The sequence below is a fragment of the Mastigoproctus giganteus genome, chromosome 11, assembly GCF_048544385.1.
Source record: "Mastigoproctus giganteus isolate SK-2022 chromosome 11, ASM4854438v1, whole genome shotgun sequence".
Lineage (NCBI taxonomy): Eukaryota > Metazoa > Arthropoda > Arachnida > Uropygi > Thelyphonidae > Mastigoproctus > Mastigoproctus giganteus.
The window spans coordinates 8,304,613-8,316,791 of NC_143585.1; the positions used below are offsets into that span (position 1 = coordinate 8,304,613).

At 41.3% G+C, this 12,179-nt stretch overlaps 1 protein-coding gene across 2 annotated transcripts in view; it reads left to right on the plus strand.

The window, feature by feature from the left end:
• The first annotated feature begins 7,521 nt into the window (after positions 1-7,521).
• The window catches only part of LOC150077677 (alpha-tocopherol transfer protein-like), a 73,747-nt gene continuing 69,089 nt past the window's right edge, over positions 7,522-12,179 (plus strand). The window contains exon 1 of one of the 2 annotated variants that reach the window (XM_090384663.1): positions 7,522-7,665. The gene's annotated coding sequence lies outside the window, so the exon portion shown is untranslated. Of the gene's footprint in view, positions 7,666-11,751; positions 11,856-12,179 lie in introns of those variants that run through there. The other variant, XM_090384665.1, reaches the window with a different exon arrangement.

The window sequence follows — 12,179 nt, forward strand, 5'->3', positions numbered from 1 at the left end:
CAAATTGCAGTGCCGCATCCCTTATATCTGTGTGACACCACGTCTCTGATATCCCAACAATATCTGCCTTTGATGTTTTGAGCAATACCTCAAATTCATCAAATTTATTTACTAAACTCCTAGCATTGGTGTACACGCAAGTATACCTGCACCTGTTTCTATTCTTAGCTACCCTAACACAACCCATGTGTTTACTTGTACCGCAATGGCTCCCAGCAGTCTCTGAAATACCATGCATCTTGTTTTTCAGGCTTCTGCTCATTCCAATAGAAGCAGTGCAAGAATCTCTTTCACCTCTGCCAGTGGCTACTGTCAATCTATTGGTCTTTGTCTCCCCCAAGCTAGCAGTTTTCCGACCCACTTAACACTGCCTCAACAGCATCAGCAAATATTCTTGCACCCTTTCTGTTTAAGTGTATCCCATCCCTGTAGAAGCAATCTCTCCTGTTAACAAGTACAGTCCAGGCTGAAAAAAATTCTACCCCTTGAGCCTTGCACATTCTTTCCAGTGCCGAATTGATCGACAAGGCTCTCATCATATACTCCCTCCTATCGTGTCTGGGCAGAATTGCAGACACTTTCAAATTCAACCCTAATTCTCGGCTTTTGTTCAACAGTGACCTGTACTTGTTAAGTAATTCTGCCGGTCTCCTACTCTTAATATCGTTAGTGCCAACGTGTACAACTATATCACCTTTTGTGCCCTTAAAAGATGATATTCGCTCTACAACGTCATCAACCTTTGCCCCTGGCAGACATACCCTGGTCCTGTTCCACCTATCGATAATATCGATAACCACCTATCGAAATAATATAAGAGCAATAATAATAATAATAATACTTTTGTAGAATACATTATCTATTATCAATACAAAAGAGGGAGTTTGTAAGTGTAAGTGTTTTCAGTGTCAAACGGCACCAGGGGTTTCCCCCATCTCCGCGTTGCTTTTATTGTGGGTGTACCAGTTCACTGGGAAGGCCAGAGATTTAAAAGTGTATGGATTATGGAAGTGTGGTGTTTTGTACCGTTGTTCCTCTGGCCATTTAGCCGCTGGACCTCTTCTGAGGCCCAACGTTGTCCCACTTACGCCCCGTGGAGGCAGACCAGGTACCCGATAGTCTTTAGTTCACTCTGGCAGGTCCTGCCACCTAATTTCCTGAGATTTCAGTGGCTAGGACCTTAAAAAAAAAAAAAAAAAAAAAAAAAATTTTTTTTTTTTTTACACATATATGTATAGATATATGTGTGATATCTCTCGATTGCGTAGGGTGATGTCGCTTGAATAGGGATAGACCGAAATATGGGCGTCAGTTAATTTGGATTCATTGAATTTATGTGTGTGGGGGAATTCGCTTGTGTAAAGATAGAGAAGGGGGAGAGAATGAAGACTGGGGGGTTAAAGGAGGAAGGATAAGGCCAATAGAGTAGGAGGCCTCAATTTGGTGTCAGCAGGGCATGCCCATGCCCTGCCAGAAGGAAGAATGGGGGTGGCGTGGAGGAGAGGAAACAGTATGACCGTCTCCTCCCCCCTGCCGGGATGGGATAGAAAGGGCCGGACAAGGGAGCCGGCACAGGTCGCCAATATGGCGTGTGTGCAGCCTGGCTGCAGAGTGGTGGCTAGGCCAGCAGGTTCAGGACAGCATCATAACACTGGCCCCACCAGGAGGTACATACAGGGACAAGGTCCCTACCGACTTGTTCAGAGATCGGTTGAATGCCGGCGTTGGTCATGGGATCAAGGTCTCATCCAGTTTGGTCGTGGTCATGGTCCTTCTATTTCCATTTTGGGTGGTCATTCTTGGTATGTGGTCACTTTCACTGTTTGTTCTGTTATCTGGGCGTCGATGCAGTGTTGTCACTCCTGCATATGGTGATTGTCACATTCTAGGGTAGTTCGTTGGGTAAATTACATGCGCTGTCGGTCCAGTTGACAGGGTGTCCGTGTTTGATTGTGATGTTCGTGGGAGCAAAGTCCCGTCCGATATCGTGGTACTTTGAGCTTTTTGGTACAGTTGACAAAGTAATGGCACTCATGAGAGCAGAGTCCCGTCCGATGAGTTGTAGTTGTAGTCAGGTCCTGCATCAAGCCTGGGGAGGTTGGGTCATTGCCCTTAGCCGGGTAAACAGCTCATGTGCAAAGCACGAGAGGGCCTTGTAGTGCTCCTCCTCATGTAATATAAGGTGCTCCCGTTCCTTCGGATTAAAGCGTATCTTTGTGATGAAATGACATCTGATGTCCTCAAAGAGGGGACAATCGTGCATTAGGTGTGACCATGTTTGGTTTTCTCCGCAGTGGCATAATGGGGAATCCCTGATGCCGAAGGTTGACAGCTTGGCATTAAAAGAGCCATGCCCTGTTAGAAGAAAGGTGGTGTAGAGGGCGTTTGTAAACCTCGTGCCCTGAATATGAAACGATAGTTGATTGGTTGGTTTAGATTTTATTGGCGCATTAGCAACTAAGGCTATAATGCGCCAACACCAGGGCATATATAAAAAATTTTAAACTTTCTGCGACTTAATCAGTTAGGTCACCATCTCAAAATGTATAAAAGGTATAAAAGATAAATCAATAAAAAATCACAATAAAATGTAGATTTTATATACGAGTAAATACGTTTATTGATTTTAAAAAGCTAAAAACAGCAGACACGTGGTCATTGTCGGATAAAATCTGATTGAGTGTATGAGGCTCAGCTAGATGACTAAAAGCGGTAAAATATAAATCACGTTCGTGTCTAAAACGTGGTTAAAATGTGACAAATAGTTAAAATGGTGCCGCAGTTCTCGCACATAGGACAGTCATCTGCCCTTGTGAAACGATAGTGATACGGTGTTAAGGATTTTTGTACAAATAGTAACCCATCCAGAGTCATACAGCTTCGATAACGTTTTTTTCTTTTTTTTTTTCAATTACTGGTCCCTAAGTCAACAAAGTTGTGCGAATGAGGAAAGATGAACAAAATCAGTCACCATGTTTTTCTGAAATGCAATGCATCAATATTTGGAAAAGAGGGACTAACCAAACGCAATTCATAAGGATAGGGTCAAAACAAATTATGAAATTAGGGTCCCCTGTAAATGATTACATCGACCCATATTTATTTTGTCTGTAAATTGCGTGGATTCTCTGGTCGATATTAGGATACTAATGAGCGTGTATACCCTTCCAAAGCAGTATTTGTAGAAACGGCTGATGCAACACCTCGCAATTACTGTCTGATGCAATAGGAGCGTTATCTGACGCAATACCTTTTCTTTGCGACAAAGAAAATGACTGTAATCAAACAATATCTTATACGTTTCGCTACCAACGTTACATTTTTTAAGGTGATGCAGTTTTCCTGTCAGCCACCGTATATACCACGGTATATTAAAAGTACTCAGAATCGTTACAAAATGAGTAATAACTTTTAAACACGTATGAAATATGAATTTAATAATGGTAATTAAAAATATAAATTATTAACATATAAATGATAAAAAGGAATGTTATTTAGAGCTTAACACATTTCCTTTAAATGAAAATGATAAAATGGATAAAGCTTCTATTGATCTGCTAAGTTTGGTAAAGAACGAAGGAGTTTATATTTCCACTAAACCTGTTCAGTAAGTTATTTAAACATGACTGGATTTCTGTCGATTCTTGATTTTATATCGGAAAATAGTGAAGTATTTAAGCATTGACTTTTTGCGATCTTATGAATTAATTTTAATCTTTGTGTGGATCTTCTGATGTAGAGGTTTCGTACTATATTTAGATAAATAAGGGCAGTTCACTTCCTATTACAGTTATACTGTACTTCTGAATTCCACCTATCACAACTGGTATTCAACTCGCCGGAGATGTATTTTTTCGGTTTGTTTGTTATGGGAGTGTGGGAACCCAACCGGAGAAGCGAATTCTAAACAGGGTAACACTAATGAAGTAAATATGGTTTTGATCAGAATAGAATTGTTTAGAGGAGAAGCAAACCTCTTAAAACTCCTTAATTAAAAATCCATTTGTCATCCACGTCGACCATGCGTTATTTGGTCGACGTGGATGACAAAGGGGCAGATGCATGTGAACATTACACTTATTAGCAGTAACAGAATTATTTCTGGGTGTACTTGGGTTTCGATATTGTAAACATACATACAAGTTCTGTTTTTACCTCGATATCCTGTAAATAAAATTAATTTTGTCGTGCATTTTGCACAATATAAATTATGTTTATAATGTCTGCATAATTTTTCTTTCTTTCTCAGGACTGGGTTCAAATTCCCTTCCCAACTGGAGGAATTCTTAAAAGCCTTTTCAACCAAGAAAATACTTTCACGAGGTATTACGTTTTGGGGATCCTTTTTATGGCATGCCATTTGTCTGCTGATTTTTGTAGAAACAACTGAAGTTTAATGCTTCTAAATGTGGCGTTATGCATTTGTGGAACAGAAATCCTGGAGTCGGGTGTAAGCTATGGGGAGAGGAAACAACAAAAAGGACTTAGGCATTACTCTTCAACCTGCCATAAAATTGTGCATAACTCACACGAAGTGTTTTTATTCTCTTTAGACAGCAATTTATGCAGAGCGTTAAATTCTATTCGTTTAGGAACTTACAGAGTTTAAGTGACAGGTTAAGAAGATTAAATTCACACGAACAGTAAATTTTTTAACTTCGAACAAGGCCTGGTGAGTAACAGAATAACAAAATTTGCCCACTAGTACCGTAGTATTAATTCTTAAGAAATATTATGCAGAATAGACTACGTGTGCATATGTCTCAAGAGGAAGTTTTCTCATCAAGCGGCCTCAACCTAAATTCGCAGTACACTGGATAACATAATAATAAACAACGCTAATAACGATAAACAACGCTGTTCCTGTAAAAGAAAAGTCACTTTTGCATTCTCACAGATGATTCCAGTTCATCTGTGAGATAAATATTCAGGGCTCCAGATAATATCAGTGCCTTCCAGAACAGCTCATATAGGAAACTCGAGGGAAACTGAATTCTTTGAAATGACCAATTATTTTGGTTGTTCTGTTAATCAGTGTGTAATTAATGGAGTTCCACGATTGCCGCAGGAGCCTTTTTCTCACATTCATTGCTTCCAGGTAGTGAAGTGGCAACGACTGTTTTCCTTATACTGTCCCATACGGCTAGTACAATGATTAAGATTGCTGTCCTTCGAGGAAAAGGGATGAGTTCGAATCCAGTGGAGAAGGGGGAGGCTATTATGGGTTTTAGTAGGTCTCAGGAGAGGATTCACTGTTTTCTTCAGAAATTCGCGTTTTTAATCCTTGAAAATGAAGCGACCCGATCATAAAATACACACAATTTACAATCATAATATAGAGACGCCTCATGGCTCGTGGGTTAATCGAAAGTGAATAGAACAAGATTCAGGGTTTATGAATGAGGTCATTTCGATCATAAATCAGGATTTTTGAACGTTCCGGATCAATTTAACCTTATGGGGAACACAAATCCCCCCTTCCCCCAACTTTAACGAGTTTAGAGATCAGGCTTGTGTGTAGGATGAGACGGGGGGGGGGGAGGTTCAAGATGGAACTGAAGTTTGATCACCACATGATGGTTTGCCTCTGGCGGGGGGGGAGGGGGGGGGGGTCAAGATGGAACTGAAGTTTGATCACCACATGATGGTTTGCCTCTGGTGGCTGCAAAGGCTAAAAATGTTCACCTGCCTAATCAGTTCATAATGAAGGATATTCCAAACAATATCTTGGAAAGAAATGTCCTGCACGGCAGCCTATTCGGCACGATACATCTCCGTCTGTCACGCGTTCGGAGAGGTCTAGTTTCGATTCTCATTAGTGATTGGAGTAATTTCTAAAGTCCGCTTCAACAGAGGTTGTAATTAGCGATCTTAGGCAGAGGGAGTAAGGTTTTCCTCCTTGAGTTATTCCAGGTTTTTCAGCCCGCACAAAATGTAAATAGGCCAGAAAGCCACTGAAGAATTTTCTGTTTCTTCAAGCTTCAGAATGGATTAGATGCTTCAGTAAAACAACCAGCAAGGGCTTCAGTAGGTTGGTAGAATCCATTCCAGATACACAACTAATTACTTAGACGTTGATCGTCTTATTAAAATAAATAAATTGATAAAATAAGTACAAAATACCAAAGCCAAATTTAATATTCTCCAATACTTTCCGTAATCTTGCTGGCTATGTGATTCATTAATCAAACATATCAGTTCCATAATGAAGGACATTCCAAACAATATCTCGGAAAGAATGTCCTGCGCGGCAGAACATTCTTTGGCATCTTGCAGATGCCAAAGAAAGTGTCCATTCAATCGACTCCTAGCACATGTTTGTTTCATCTGGCATCTGTGTATATCTGGAATATGTGGGTTGCAGAGTTTGGAAACTAGACACCTTAGAGGAGATTTGATTGAGGTGTTTAAGGCTCTGAGAGGCATCAGTAAAATGAATGAGGACAAAATTTTCAAGATTATAAATGATGCTAGAACTACGTGACGTAAATTCAAGTTACGGGAGGAAATGTTTAGATTGGACTGCAGGAAGTTTTATTTTAGCCAGTGAGTTATAAATTACTGGAATAAGTTGCCTTCATGGGTGGTAGAGGCCGACAGTTTGGGGAAATTCAAAGGTCATCTGGATAGTACTTTCGGGTAAGGGAAACGCATAGGATGATAGGATTAATTTCCTTTTTATTTATATTTTATTTTATTTTATTTTTTTATTTATTAATTATTATTATTTAGTTATTTATTTTATTTATTTTATTTTATTTTTGTTTTTATCATTGTTTTATTCGGATTTTTTTTTTTTTTTTTGGCTGGTGTAGCATAAGCCATAGGCTTTCTTGCACCATACGGCCGTATGGTGCAAGAAACAAAAGGTTCTATAAAATTTCAACTTTTTTTTTCGTGACATTTCGAGCGTTAAATAACTTTATCGAACCTACGATGGACCTAAAATACATGGAACAAGGATAACGACTGTTTTTTGGGTTGCTTAGCGGCTTGTTTACTGTTAGGGTGTGGGGAGATCGCTTGAATATTTCAATGTATCAAAACACTGGGGGGTATCAATAGAACACGGTGACGTTTGAGATCATAAGATTCATCAGTCAAGCATAAAGGAAATAACGATATCTTTATAAATTTCTCAAGATAAATTAATCTTCTTATTACAAGCGACAGTATAACGATAATATTTACTTTCTCACCATGTTGTATGGGAAGTTTTCATCTCAAGGCGAAAACTTCCCATGCATCATGGTCACTCAGTTCCATGTGCATGGTACTACGTGACGAAGTTACAGTGGAAACCAAGGATGCTGAAACTTAGCTGAGATCTCCCGCTATCTCCCCAAGCGAGAAATTTTCGTTATTTTCGTTCACTGAAGCATGGTGTAAAGTGGGGGGTCTGCAAAGTGAGTTACGACTCTCCACTCGAATGCAAATATCGTAGTGACGCGTCCTTTGGACGAGATGTCACGTAAGTGCAGCGACAATGACCTCGCCTTTTGAGAAGTATCACTAGTTTTAAAGTAAATCGAACGACAAACGGAGGTCAATTTTTAAGACCCCATGGTATAAATATATTGTTGCTGAATGAGTATCGCTTCTCTATTGACCTTTGGCTTCAATACCGAAGATCGTGTTCTTAAAGAGTCTTATTTTTTAAACCAGGTAAGAAATTTTCGTTGGTTGTCCCTTAACTTGTTCTTGAGAAATTAGCTACGCATAACACGGTTTTTTAAAAAATAAAATTGTTTTGGCTGACAATGCATTATTGTTTTATTAATTCAAATATTCGGCGGTTTTGAGCAGCAACTCTCCCAATACACAATGAAAATTAATTCATTGTATATTGATCCTTTTTGGACGTATCGTCTATTTGAAATGTCACACAGAAAACCCACTGGAACTGAAAGAAAAGAAAGCGAAACCTGTTTTGTATTAACAAGTGGACATGGACGTGATTTTTTAAGACTGATCTGGCCGAGTTAGTCGGTCTCGGGCAAAGGTAGTATGGTTTTTTTCTCCCAGAAACTAGGATTTTTCATCCAGCAAGCAGCAAATGGACCACAGAACACATGCAATTTACAAAGATGTTGTATACGATGCAATATGGGTTGCTGACTTGCTAATGTGTCTAAAACCCAACAAGAACACAACAACAACAACAACAACAACAACAACAACAACAACAACGGGATTAGGCAAGCTAAATTTGAGTACAAGAAATCACTAGCTAAGACAGTCAATAATAGGGAGCAGGAGTTTACTCGTGCTTCAAACGAGGAGGGAAAGAGTAAACGATGTAGTCCATTTGCGTAATGGAAACTGTATAACCATAGATAATCTAGCTGATGTGGCTGATCTCTTGCACTAAGGCATCTGTGCACTGTAGGATAAGTAGTGTTATTATTACAGAGGAGAGTAAACAGAAAAACTTCTGAGCTTGAAAGTCGGTAAGGCCGATTCAAGCTCAGAAGGGAGCTGAAAAAAAATGTATTTATTAGATTAATCACGAGGTCATCTCAGGGGTAATCTCCTTGGATTGGATAAGTTCCAATGTCCTCAGTACATAAAATATGGAGAGGACCAGTGGCACGAGGGTGTCATGGGGTGTTGTTATTGTTTCTTTTTAGGAACACTGCGACTAAGGTCATATTGCTTCGTATATACACTGACACGACAAAATTCATTGGATACCTGGTTCTTGGGCAACGCCACGCTGTCAGCCCTCTCGCTAGTGGACGAACCCACCACTTGGCAGGTATATAGGTACATTACATCACTGCATTCACATAGCCGGTAATTCGATATCAGTATGGATAAACGTCGTGAGTTAACCGACTTTGAAAGAGGGATGTTAGTGGGTGCCCGACGCATGGGTCACTATACCGCGAATGTGGTACTGAATTGCACTATCCTCGTTCGACAGTATCAAGAATGTCTCGAGAATACACCATTTCTGGAATAACATCTCATCATTGACAGCTCTGTGGGCGGAGAAAGGTGGTGGATGAACGTGGCCGTTGCCGTCTGTTTCGCATTGTTTCAGCCAACTGGAAACCCACAGTGGCCCAAATCTCCACCGACTTCAACGAGGGAGGTGCCAGAAACGTTTCCACCAAGACCATCAGGCAATCATTAGCCGCAATAGGTTATGGAACCCACCAGAGTCCCATTGATAACACCACGACACAGGACTCTACTCCTCAACTGCATGAAAGAACATCGGCAACTTTGGATGATTGGAGACGGGTCTCCTAGTACGATGAGTCCCGTTTCCAGTTATTTCGAGCAATGGTGTGGGTTTTTTTTTTTTTGGTAATTGTTGGCGCATCGGCATCTGTGGCCATAATGTACCTCCCAAGGTTTTTGCACCAAGCCCGAAGCGGGATTCGAACCCGCGACCTTTGGGTTGCTAGGCAGGTACTTTACTCACCCGGCTAGCCCGGTCGGCTAGTGGCGTGGGTGCGTATCGGGCTGAAACCGCACGAAGTTATGCACCGGTCACGTCAACAAGGAACTATTCAGGCATTGGACGGTCGGTAATAGTCTGGGGTGTGTTAAACTGGCACACGTCGGTACCTCTGGTAGGTATAGACGCATCTCTGAACGGTCCAGGTTTTTAGTGGTTAATGTGTTTAGGGTCTAATGGCACCAGGGGTTTCCCCCATCTCCGCATAATATACATTGTGGTGTGATACAGAACACTGTAGAGGCCAGAGGTTTAAAAGTGTATGGATATTGTGGTGTGCAATGTTTTGTACTGTTGTTCATCTGGCCTTTTAGCCGTTGGGCCCCTAATGAAACCCACCGTTGCCCACACGAAGCCTCGTGGTGGAGGCAGACCAGGTAGTCCAGTATTGAGATTTCAGTGGCTAAAAAAAAAAAAGAAAAAATAGGCACTATATATTAGGTCAGACCGAAAGATATATAAGTTATGCAGGATAAGGGGTAGAGTTAAAAATTTTGAGTGTGGGGCTTGCGTAGTTTTGACAAGGGTCAAACCCTAGTAGTAAGATAGCTAGAGAGGGAAGGGAGACTGAAGACTGATGGGTGAGAGACAGAAGTATGGGGACAATAGGGAAGACGGCCCCGGAATATCAGTGAGGCAGACCCATGCCTCACTAGGCAAAGAGTGGGGTGGCGGGGACATGGACATGTGTATATGTAAAGGTGGCACCTAGAACGTCAGTTCAGCTCCGCCTCTTATCGCTGTGAAGAACAGAATCAAGTGTAACGGGCCAGGGCCAAAAATGTGCTGGTGTAGGTTTGTGTGTGTGTGTTCTGTTGTTCTGGTCTGGCCTCTTGGCTACCCAGAAGCAACAGTCACCTGGACAGATGATTCTGGGTACTCGTCCACACCACGGGAAGGTGGGCCAGTCCGAGCAAAACAAGTACTGTCTCAAGAGAGACTCTGACCCACCAAGTGTTCCCAGAAGGTGGGCCAGATTCCTTTGGGGGCCCATAGAGGAAGGAGAAAAAAGAAAGAAGAGGAGAAAAAAATAGAGGAAAAAATAATAAATTGCCTGCACTAGAGTGGCAACGCAAGGCAGAGCGCGTGAAGAACAAAAATTTAAATAAATAAAAAATAAAATAACCAATTTAATAAAAAATATAATAATAATAATAAATATTATTATTATTATTATTATAAAAATAAAATAAATAAATAAATAAATTGGCTGCCTTGAGTGGGAACTCAAGGCAGAGCGTGTGAACAACAAATTAAATAAATAAAAAAATAATAATTTAATAAAATAAAATATTAAAATAAAGAAAAAATAAAACAAAATGAAATTAAAATAAATAAACTAGCTGCACTAAGTGGGAACCGCAGGCAGAAAAAAAAAAAAAAGAAGAAGAAGAAAGGCGGCGGCGAATATGGAACCCTTAAGTCACTGAAGAGGTATTGTTAAGTGCAGTTACAACAACGTATCTCTGCTTGCTTCCTGCGCTCAAAGATTTGGGATGCATAGGATTGGAATGCCTTTAGATTGCTGGTTGTTGTTCCCAGATACCTGGCACAGGGTCCTTCTTAAGTCGTCGTACAACCTGCATTCGAAAAGAAGATGTTTCCAATTTTCTGGCCTGCCCCAGAAACAGCGATCTGTTGGTAGCAAACCCAGCAGATGTAACTTTTTGTTGAGGGACCCGTGTCCGGTAAGCAAGTAGAAGGATTCAAGGTGAGGGAAAGCCAGGTCTTTACCGTTTTCGAAGTTGTGAAAGTGACATCAAGGAGGAATTTTCTGGTAACAGAGCCGATGTGTGAGGTATTCCATCTAGACTGCCGAATGTTGATGAGTTCCTTATAACAGCGAGCCCTTTCGGCTTTGGGGTCAGCATTGAGATTTTGTTCTATGCCATGTATCCTCGTTGGTATTTTCTTTTTTAATTCTGAAGTTTAGCCTTCTTAAGGCGGGAAGGGGAGGGGAGGTGACAGCACACCGTCTCCTCCCCCGCCAGGAAGGGGAAAGATAGGGGAACCTCACCAGAGTGAGATACAGATCGCCAATGGCGCCAGCATAGCTGGTAGTTTTCACAGTCAGTGGTAGAGTCCGTTTCAGTTGTCGGAGCTCCGCTGTGAGTCATTCATGGGGAAGCCCCGTCCGGTGAGGTTGTCTTGATGTTGGCAGTTTTTGGTTCACTCGAGATCCAGTTTGTGTGGCTTGTCGGGTTATACGTGTGTCCAACCAGGGAGTGGAATGTCCCATATTTCGAATTTTCCTTATGTGTTGTCTCTTCTTCGTCTCGTTCGAGTTGTGTTTAGTTGGTACCGTGAACAACAATCAACATCCTTCTCCTGGAGAATAAGTCCTGGGCGAAACTTGAGAGCGCTCTGTAGTCGTCCTCCGTTTCGAGTAAGTACGACTCTGATTCAGCGGCGTGTATTTTGTCGTTGTTATTAGGAGGCATCGCAGGTCCTCATAGTATTCACATCGGTACATCAGATGGTCCCATGCCTCCGCTTGCCGGTATATACATAGTGGGCTATCAACCAAGCAAAAGGCTGCCAATTTGGCGTTGTATGGGTCATGTCCTGTGATTAGAAAGGTCATATTCAGTCCTGGATGAAACAGGGAGGGTGCCGGGGTTCGCCCTGTCAATATCTGATAGGAATTTTCTTGTCACTTCTTCTTTCGTCTAATGCGCGAGTCTGTTCTGCCATGCGTTCTGCATTGGAT